Consider the following 10165-nt stretch of genomic DNA (forward strand, 5'->3'; position numbering starts at 1 on the left):
AGATCAAAAAAACCTAAAAGCTAGTAGTGTTTTAAAATCATACATAACTATCAGTTATAGTATAATGTATTATCTCTTTATTTCCTCAACAGTTCAAGAAAAATAATCATAAAGAAAAAATTACAAGGAACAACTCCCTTCTGGTCATTGCATACATTGTTTGAGTATGACATTATTATTTTGCCTAAATAGTAGATACATTTGTATGGGATAAGGGCTTACCAAATTCTCACAAAAAAGAATGGCTGTTGGGAAAAAAGGAAATGGGGAAAAAAATAAGTATAATAAGTAGCATATAGACAGTACTAACAACAAATATAGATCTAAATAAAGATTTAAATATATGGGTATTTATATGATTAGCATGATTGTGTAAGAGGGACAGCAGACAAAAAAAACAGTACAATAAAAACCAAAACATAAATATAAGATTAAATGCTAAAACAGTTACTGTTGTGAAAAAAAACTGAACTTTTGTGGAGCCTTCAGGAAAGCTATACTTCAAGTGTGTGGATTATCATGGTACAAAGGCTGCGGTGCATAAGTTGCATTCTAAAATTCCCAAAGAGTGACTTGTGGTAAAGGTGACAGTGTGATATTGCTACTAAACGCTGTAGAAATGTTACAGAATTTTGTGGTAAAGGTGACAGTGTGATATTGCTGCCAAATGCTGTAGAAATGTTACAGATTCTCAAGTGTGAATGAACATGAATTAAATGATTTCCAATGCTTGAAATGTGTAAGAGCAAATGGGAAAGGTAACATAGTGGAGAACATATAGAAAATAATGTGAGATGAAAAGGACCATTTTTTTTTTACCTTGAAAAAACATTAGTACGTGAATAACAGGAGAATCTGGAAGAAAAAGAGTTGCAACATAGAAAGGGAATTATTGAAATGGGAATTATTGAAATGAGGAATATTTGAAGACTGGACCCTAATAGGAGTTTGGGCCAAAAAATGTATAGTACACAACAAGAGGAATGTTTGCAAGAGCCAGTATCCTGCCTAATGCGCCAGAGGGACAAGCTGAAGTTAAAAAAAAAGTTATGATGTTTGTTTGGTTGTCTTTCTACATAGGTCATCAAACCAAGGTTTGTTGCTATTCCAGATTTTAAAAGAGCTATGAATTTTTTAGTGTTCGTATTCAGTTTCTTTATGGGATGAAGATTAGCATTTATTTTGGGTAGAGTAGATTCAGTATCTTGATATAGACAACCGCCCTGATTACAAATGAGTTACGTTCTGGACAGCCATTTGTGTGTTGAGTTGTTTGTAAGGTGGTTACTGTACTCTTCATGCCTATTCAAGTTCAGTATGATATAAAATCAATACAGTACGTACGCTGTACATCAGTACTGCATGTGCAGAATAGACGTCACAATAAGATTTGAACTGATGGGTGGCAGAGGGGAGTGCTCTGAACACAATTTTGATTTGTAATCCTGTTTGGTTGTATCTCTTGAGTGTTTTTAAGTTGAATGTTCGTAAGAGGGATGGTGTTAGTACGTAAAGTACAATGCTTTTATTGGGAAGATATCAAATGGAAGTGGATGAAAATAAAAGGCAGGCTGAAAGTGATGCTGCTGGAGCCTTATCATCTTCCACACAGCTTAATATAGTTGGGGTCACTGTTTTTAATGACCTCTTCAAGCTATGTCTAATAATGGAGGATGGTTTAGATTGGTTTTGTAGGCTATCATGTTATATGTTAAGATATCAGGTACCTCGCATTTATTTCCTGTCTGTGGAAATGTTTTTAGTAATCTTTGATAAGTGCTAGTTTGTTCATGTAATATAATTGTTTCATCTGTAAAGCCGAATCCAAGTCAGGAAGCTATTGTTGCAGGCTCTATATTTATCAGCTTTGTGTACAGTTTGTAAACATTCCAGACAGTTTGAAAGCAGTTTGCAAACCAAGTTGAGTTGTTTCTTCATCAGTGATGGTCAACAACAAAGATTTTGTGAATGTGCAGATTACTAGAAAATATAGTATAGTAATAATGTGAATTGAGTACAGAGAAAGTGTGAAGTAGTTAGTGCCACATGCTCTGCTGAGTTCTGGGCAGAGTAAATTTTGTTCACAAACAGTTTTCAGATGGTTTACAAGCTGCTTGCAATATTTTTTTTTAATTTTGCAAAGAGCTAAGAGACAGCATGCAAACAGTTTGCGATCTTTCACTTCCAGAATACAACAATCATTTTGTTAAAGCACATGATTGGAAAAGCAAACTTTGAGATTTTTAAATGAATTTATCACTGAGTAAGTGGGTCTAATGTATTTGAATTCAATTCTAGAAGTGGACATGGTCCTAACTTTGACAAAATATTTCGGATATGACAAAATATTTCGGATATGTCTTTATTTTGATCTGCTTATTGAATTTAGCTCTTGAAACCGTCTTAGAGTATTTGTGGGAAAGATTATTGTGGTCCTAAGATACTGTAACCAAGTACAACTTTCTAGGACTGGCTTTGCTGTATTGAAAAAATGACATCTAGGTTTATAGTAGTTATCAGCTGATTCACCTGTAACCTTCATGTACATGTTTTGACATTTTGTGCATACCATATCTTGTATGAAACTAATTTCCCTGAACCTCCTGTGCTAAATGAGTGAGGCTTTATAAAAGTATAAATATGGAAGCTAATATATTTTTATGGTGTCACTAGGCTCTGCCTAAGATTTACAAGAAAGGAAAGCGAAAGGTAATACAGTAATTTCAAATCGGAAAATATCCAGAAATAATATTTCTTTGTTCCCTTTCACACATTCTAGACAACTAATTTCCTTAAGAACTTTTTATTATACATATACTACTTCTTCCTGGTCCTATTACTTTGCTCAAAGTGAACTCTTTAGAATATAATAGACTTTACCCTTGATTGTTGAGTTAGAAAATGCAGTTTATTATAAAATAATAAAAAAAAAAATTGAATCGGAGTTGGTGATGGTTTCCAGTTCCCCACTCTTATAACTGTTGATTACGAGCAATGACTCTTATCTTCTTTCATCGCCATCTCCAACTCTATATCTGCTTTCATTGCGATCTCCAATATGTTTTTGAAGCTCTCAAGCAGTCTTATCACTCAATACCTTGGTAAAACTACGGGGTAACGCTGCACGAATTATTACCTTGGTACTAAATGAATTTTCTTATACTTTTAGTGTTGCTGATGAACGTGGTGTTGTTGTTTATTGTCGGTCAGTTATTATTAACCTCACATCTTTAGCAGGGACCTTTTGAAACACGGGTTTTTTGGTGGGGTAATACACAGGGAGAGGGAACGGACATTATGTTATGATGGCCACCCTGGAAGTCATAAGGAAGCCATATGTTCAAGAAGGGATTGGTTAAGGAAATCTATTATAAAAGGAACTATAATAGTCCAGTCTATCCTAACCTAACGGGCCATGTTACTTAGCTGGGGGGGGCCACTTTTTACCAAAAGTTACCCTATAACACTGCGCATGTGCGATAGCATTCCAGGCTTGCAGCATACAGTAACATATCAGTTCTGAGGTTAATTACAGTCGACCGCCAAAAAGTAACCGTAATTTCTTGGTAAGCAACCAAAATGCTTTAGGTAAAGTCAATTTCCAAGGTCATACCTGGTGTGGAGCAGCCCCATATAGTTGTACTGTATAAATACCCTTTACACTAGTGAATTTTTGCTGTTGTATTGTTATGTTCAGTTTGTACTCTTATGGTCTCAGCTCCTTTATCAGTTTTCATATAGTACCTGTCTTATATTTTTGTCAGGTCAGCTCGGCTCATCAGTGACAAATTCTCCAGCTGCTTCTAGTAAATGACTATTAATTCCTGATGGTCTGGCCCTTCTCCATTTCCATTTTCCCAGGGACTTAAAACCTCTTCAAATGTTACATTTTATGTTTGTCCCTTCATTCATAGACTTTTTAAAAATTATTGCTCCCATTCCATTGTTTTCTTCTCAGCAATAATTTTCACTTATTATCCTTTTGATCTTTCATATACGTACTGTATATTAGATTCCCACCTATACCACTGTCATGAATATTTTCTGTCTTCCCTCTCTAGCTCGGAGATTAGGAACAACCATTTGTTGTTTGAGAGCTAGTCGTACTGTATCAACCCTTGGATTTTCAGGGTAAAGCATTGTGAAAGTCTCCTGTGGAACTGATCTAATTGTTAGATCGAATTTCAATGAGCTGACACTCCTGAAGGCATTAATGTTATTGCAGACACTATTGTACTGTAGCGTGGTAGAAACCGTACGGTAGCTCATACAAGATGAAGTTATTTCAGTGGGTACCTGTGCATGAACACAGAATCTACCAAGCCCTTTCTCATGAATTAAATTCATACAAAACTGATAGAACCGTAAAAAGATCAAGGTGACTGAAAATTGGGCAAGCTTTTCATGAGATGCCCTCCAAAGGGGATGAGAGGAACCACAACCTGTCAGAAGATTACATATTCACTTAGACGATAATATGTTCTATATTGTTACTAGTTTTTTTACCAATTGAAGAATCTGTTGCCAAAGTAACTGTATTATATACCTTCCAAGGAAGATGCAGCACCAGTGTAAAGAAACTGAACAGGTAAAAAATGCGCTGAAAGTTTCTTCGGTGTAATTGAGTTTTCTGTACAGCTGCTACAGCATAATCAAGGCCACGAAAATTAGATCTGTTTTCGGTGATCTTGGTATATAATGCTGTATGAGCTTTGGCCCACAAAACTTTAACCATAGCCTGAGTGGTAGCTTATTACATATCGTTGCCAGAAGCATGATTATGGCTAACTAACCATAAATAAAATAAACTACTGAGGTAAGATGGCTGCAATTGTTGTTTGATGTTTGGATGATGGATGATCAACATACCATTTTGCCGCCTTCTACCCTCAGTTTTGAAAATCTGAGACTGGACAGAAAAAAGAAAAAAAGTGTGGACGGACAGACAGAAAGCCAAAACAATAGTTTTCTTTCACAGAAAACTAAAAATCTAAGTACGAAGGCTGTACTGTATATACCAGTACCCATATTGTGCAAAATCTCTTGTAAATAGGACCTCATTGCATAAAAATCTAGACATTTTTCTAGTGTTGGCCAGTAGTGTACAAAGTATTATGTACATGATAAGTTGAAGCCAGGAATTTAGAGAGGAGAGAGGGAGAAAATAACATGTTGTCAAAGTCTTCTGTCATACGTAATATATACCAGTGCTCTGTCTCTCCAGCCTTGTAGCTTTAGTGGTAGGCCTTTAAGCTCACAACTGAATACAGCATTCATTATTCCTTATCATTCAGTTCAAGAATTGAATTACCAGCATAAGAAACAGCAGATCTGAATGATTATTACTCCCTTAAAATATATGTACTATTATGTTTGTAAATGGGAGAGCATCGGTGAGGTGGTCCTCGCTTCACCAGGTAAAGCCATTCATAAATTATTATCTCTTGATCTTGATGAAGTAGTTCCTCACCCCTTGGTGGATTGGAACTGATCAGCAGATAATAATTCCTGGTGAAGGGCAAACATTTGGAATAGTTCCTTGTACAGTACCCTTAGAGCTCCAAAAGTAAAATAAGGAAATGTAAGTTTTTAAGACCATAGATCTATACGTAATTGCCCAGAAATGTTTGTTGTGCAGTGAAAATCCAAATCCATCAATATCTGTCATAAGACATTACTTACAGAAATAAAAGTCACAGCAGTTGACCACTGAGAAAAAATTTGCCCTGTAGAACCCATACCAAACAGTTATGAAGACCATAGGTTTCAAATTTGTTAGTCATGGATCCAGTATTTGTTCATCATATCTTACCCTGTTTTGTTACTGTATTTTTTTCCATAATACTGCAATTAAACCCAATTAGTTTCCAATCAAAAGACTTTACAGGGATATATTTATTGTAATTGAATTTTATATTTCTGTTATTACAATAAAACTATGAAGATGCAGTCCTGTTAGGTTTGCCATATGCATACTTGCATCCTTGTTTGAGGGCAAAAGGTAACTTGCAGCCCTAACTGTACAGTACTTGGGTGGAAGGGAAGATTCATGAGTATAAGTTTGCTTAGCAATTGGTAACCATATCTCAGTGAGGCAAGCTCAGGTATGAGAAGAGTTGAATCCTGCAAGCTGATTGGCTTCAGTAATTCTTGTTGTTAAGTGTGAGTCATCCAATTTCTGCTTTGGTAATTGAAAGGAGCGTAGGAGAATGGTTCATGATAGACAAGCCTAGTAAGGGGTTGGCCAAATTTGCATGGTAGCCTACTGGTACATTTATCTGCTTCATCATCTGTGTTTCTACAGCTGTTTACTGCTTTTCATATTGGTATCAAATACCCTTTCATTGTTTTCAAGTTCTCTCCAATAAATTTTCCACAGTTTCCTTCTAAATATCCACCTGTGTGAGATTTCTCAACCAACTGATTATTTGTAGTTAACCATGAAAATCTGACTCATAAGAATAAGGTGCATGGTTTTAACCATGAAATATAGTGAAATACAAATCTTTTGCTCACTTTTGAAGTCTCGTAGCAATTGCTTTCAAATCATATCAAGAATCTCATCCCACTTATTTTGCGCTATGTAATGTTTATTTTGTCTAGTATGTCGTCATTATATCATTGTGAATGTTCATCCAAATTGTACCGTTAACAAAGTAAAATTGAGGTACAGAAATACATAGAAAAATAATACTAATGCTTAAACTTCCATTAGTTACACGACTTTGCATATTATGCTGAATTCTTAGGAAACTATAACATTATTTCATTGACGTAAAATACTGGAATAGCCATAAAATCCTGACCTTTAAAATTTATTTAGCTTCTTTCATTAAATTTCTGTCCCTAAATTTGCTATCGTTTTTTCGTTCACCTTAAAGTGAAGCACAGATATGCTACAGTAATGAAGTCATTTCACCTAACATTTGTCTTCTATGTATGTATTTACAAAGTAAAAATAAGTACATAAACAGACGAAGCTTCGTGCGTCATATCATTCATGCAGCTAAATAGAATTACTGTACTGACCAGTGAAAATGCCATACTATTTCCGTTTCTGCTGTGGATCTTCGTTATTTTCCTTCAAATAATTTGTGAATGATCTATCCTTTTCATCTGTAAACAAGAACTGGCAACCTTATTATTTGTTCATTTTGATATGATGTTCATTGGTGGAAGGATTTTGATTAGGAGAGTGAGTTGTGGTGGGCCCCCCATATTCGTGTTCACTGGATTTGCAGACTCACGCATTCGCAGATTCCTCTCTGGAACATATCCACCCATTATTCGCGGGATACTCGAGTATTTGCTGTGTATTTTTCAATGAGAAATATCCACAAATTCCTTGTTTTTTCATCAATTTCATCATAAAATACACTTTTTGTGATAAAACTTAAAAAAAAAAAAAATAGGTATAAATATTTTTAGTGGGTTTTAATTGAATTTTTCTAACCTGGAAGAGGTGCAAGGTCCACTTCCTAAAAGGTAAGAGAGGAAATTATTAGAGAACACATAATCTGCTAGAAAATTTCATAGCTATCTGCACTGGGAAACAAATCTCACCGAGCCGTGAACCGATTAAGACAATATTTCTGCAAAAGTCTGTTTTCAATAGTTAACTTTCTATAAGTTTAAATTCTGGAAGAATAGAGATAGGTGAAAAAACTACTTCACTTTCAACCCTTATTTTCTTCTTGCAACTTTTCTAGGATAATAATACCACTTCAATTACAACCTTTATTTTCTGCTTACAATTCATCCAGGGTAATAAAACTTTCAATTTCAACCTATATTATCTTCTTTCAGTTTTTCTAGGGTAATTAAACTACAGGCAGTCCCTGGGGATTCCGTTCCCTGGGGTGGGCCGTTAAGTGAAAACCGCCATTAACCAAAACTCAGTGATTTATGGTGCCATATTGGGGCCGAACCCTTATGGTGCCGATAACCGGAACATGACCCGTTATGGCGCCATAAATCACTGATTTTATGGCACTAGACAAGCCCCATAAAACCAGATTGCCGATAACGAGGACTGCCTTTACTTCAGTTTCAACCTTTGTTTTCTTGCAATTTTTCTAAGGTAATAACATTACTTCAGTTTCAATCTTTATGATGTTCTTACAATTTTTTTAGGTTAATACAACTTCAGTTTCAACCTTTATATTTTCTTCTTAAAATTTTTGTAGGGTAATAGAACCACTTCAATTTCAACCTTTGTTTTCTTACAATTTTTCTAGGGTAATAAAACTTCAATTTCAACCTTTATTTTCTTCTTACAGATTTTTTAGGGTAATAGAAGTAGTACTTTATTTTCAACCTTTATTTTCTTCTTACAGATTTTTTAGGGTAATAGAAGTAGTATTTTATTTTCAACCTTTATTTTCTTCTTATAGTTTTTGTAGGGTAATAAAACTCATACTACTTCAATTTCAACCTATATTTTCTGCTTACAATTCATTAAGGGTAATAAAACTACTTGATCTTCAACATTTTTCTTCTTACAGTTTTTGTAGGGTAATAAAGCTAGTACTTCATTCAAACTACAATTGAGAACCGCTATTTAATTTTTTACATAACACATTTTCGAGGCCAGTAATTCCCACGATCGTTCTGTGGCAGCAAAAATGATACGATCATTGTTGTAATGATCACCTGAGGCAGAAATGCAATATCCCTGTTATTTGAACCACAAATCAGTCCTCTGGCTATCTTCCATATCCTGTTCCAGGCAGTGGACGAATAGGAAGTTTGACTGAAATAGTTGACCGAGGAATGGTTAACCTGTTTAACCCTTAAACGCCGAATGGACGTATTAAACGTCGAGTCAAAATCTCCCCCGATTTCCGAATGGACGTACCATACGTCGGCTCAAAAAAGTTTTTTTTGAAAATTCGCGGAAAATACTTATAGGCCTACCAGCCGAAAACTCTTGAATCGCGCGCCTTGGGGGATGCTGGGAGTTCACGTATCAAGGCGTTGTTTTGTTTACAATCGTTACGCAGGCGCGCAAGCGCGAATTTCTTTCTTATCGCACTAAAAAGTATCAGTGACACATCTCAAAAATTATTTTGTCACTTTTGACATAATTTTTGCACCATTTTAAATTATCCGTTACATGAAGTATTGTATATGAAAATGTGCGCAATTTCATTTAGAATACAACAAAAAATAACTCATGATTGTAACTTTTATCAGTTTTGAAATATTTCCATATAAATAACGATAAGTGCCAAAATTTCAACCTTCGGTCAACTTTGACTCTACCGAAATGGTCGAAAAACGCAATTGTAAGCTAAAACGCTTATATTGTAGTAATATTCAACTATTTACCTTAATTTTGCAACAAATTGGAAGTCTCTAGCACAATATTTCGATTTATGGTGAATTTATGAAAAAACTTTTTCCTTACGTCCGCGCGGTACTTTTCCGAAAAAAATCATACATGCGTTTTGTGGTAAGTTTGCACCATTTTGAAAATTAGCCGTTACATAAAGTTTTATATATGGAAATGTGCGCAATTCATTCACAATACAACTAAAAACAACCCATGGTTGTAGCTTTTATCAGTTTTGAAATATTTTCATATAAAAAATGATAAGTGACAAATTTTCAACCTTCGGTCAATTTTGACTCTTACCGAAGATGGTCTTCGAAAAACGCCAATTGTAAGCTAAAACTCTGATATTTAGTAATATTCAATCATTTACCTTCATTTTGTAACAAATTGGAAGTCTCTAGCACAATATTTCGATTTATGGTGAATTTATGAAAGAAATAACATTTTTCTTTACGTCCCGCGCGGTAACTCTTCCGAAAAAATCATACGGTGCGATTGTGGTAATGTTTGCACCCATTTTAAAATTAGCCGTTACATAAAGTTTTATACATATATGAAAATGTGCGCAATTCATGTAGAATACAACGAAAAATAATTGAAGGTTGTAGCTTTTCTCATTTTCGAAATATTTGCATATAAATCACGATAAATAGAAAAAAAACCATGTTCGGTCAACTTTGACTACCGAAATGGTCGAAAAACGCAATTGTAAGCTAAAACTCTTATATTTTAGTAATATTCAATCATTTACCTTCATTTTGCAACAAATTGGAAGTCTCTAGCACAATATTTCGATTTATGGTGAATTTATGAAAAAAACTTTCCTTC

The sequence above is a fragment of the Macrobrachium nipponense genome, chromosome 38, assembly GCF_015104395.2.
Source record: "Macrobrachium nipponense isolate FS-2020 chromosome 38, ASM1510439v2, whole genome shotgun sequence".
NCBI lineage: Eukaryota > Metazoa > Arthropoda > Malacostraca > Decapoda > Palaemonidae > Macrobrachium > Macrobrachium nipponense.